Here is a 1,130-nt window from a genome sequence, read left to right as displayed (position 1 = left end):
ACGCTCCGTGTCTCCGCCGCGGCCCGACCGATGACGGATCGATACCGGCTCGATAATCACATTTAAGAAGCGGCTGGAAGCGAATTAGAGACACTTAGCGTCCGCTTACGACCACCCCGATCAGATCAAACCCAGGCTGACTGATCCATCATCAATCATTCATCAATAAGTCATCAATCATTGATCAGTGCCACAGCAGCAGCTCCACACTTCACTCTGACACTGAATCTAATCAGTGGATTTGTTTGTCTTTGCATGTTTGCAGCTCCTCTCCGTCTCTTTGTAGCTTTGTATGCAGGGCTTTTATTTTGGTGGATTTTAGTTTCGTTTTGGTGGTTTTGTTTCCCTTTAGGGTGGTTTTGCATCTTCAGAGTGAAGCTTTGTGTCTCTTCAAAGCTGTTTTGTGTCTTCATAGTGGGTTTACGTGTCTTTGTTGTGTGTTTGTGTCTCTCTGTTGTGGTTCTGCCTCTTTAAGCAGTGTTTTGTCGTCACCGTGTTGGTTTTGCATCTCTTCTTGGTGTTTTGTGTGACTTTAGGGTCGCTTTGAGTCTTCATCGTGAGGTTTTGTTTTTATTTGTAGTTGTCTTTTTGTAGTTTTGCGTCTCTTTGTGGAGGTTTTGTGCATCTTTGTCGTGGTTTTGAGTCTCTTTGTTGTTTCATTTGTGTCTCTTTCTGGTATTTTTGCATCTGTTTGTGGTGATTTTTGGAATCCTCGTCGTGTCTCGATGTGTTTTGTGTCTCTTTGTGGTGTTTTGCGCGTCCCTCTGTGTAAGTTTGTGTCTGTTCGTTACCATTTTATGTATTGTTGTAATGTTGTGTCTCTTTGTGGTGTTTTTTTGTTTCTACAAAGTGGTTTTTGCATGTTTGTAGCTACTTTCTGTCGGTTTGTGTTGTTTCTTGTCATGTCTTGGTGGTCTTTGTGGTGGTTTTGCATCTCTGTTGTGGTTTTGTGTCTCTTCATAGTGGATTTAATTCGTTTCAACGTGGTTTTGTGTCTCTTCGTTGTGGTTTTGTGTGTCTTTGTGTCTCTTCGTTGTGGTTTTGTGTGTCTTTGTGTCTCTTCGTTGTGGTTTTGTGTGTCTTTGTGTCTCTTCGTTGTGGTTTTGTGTCTCTTCGTTGTGGTTTTGTGT

This window comes from Stegastes partitus, unplaced genomic scaffold (genome assembly GCF_000690725.1).
Source record: "Stegastes partitus isolate 25-593 unplaced genomic scaffold, Stegastes_partitus-1.0.2 Scaffold491, whole genome shotgun sequence".
NCBI lineage: Eukaryota > Metazoa > Chordata > Actinopteri > Pomacentridae > Stegastes > Stegastes partitus.
The sequence above is the reverse complement of the archived record's forward strand: the minus strand, read 5'-3'. Positions refer to the sequence as shown.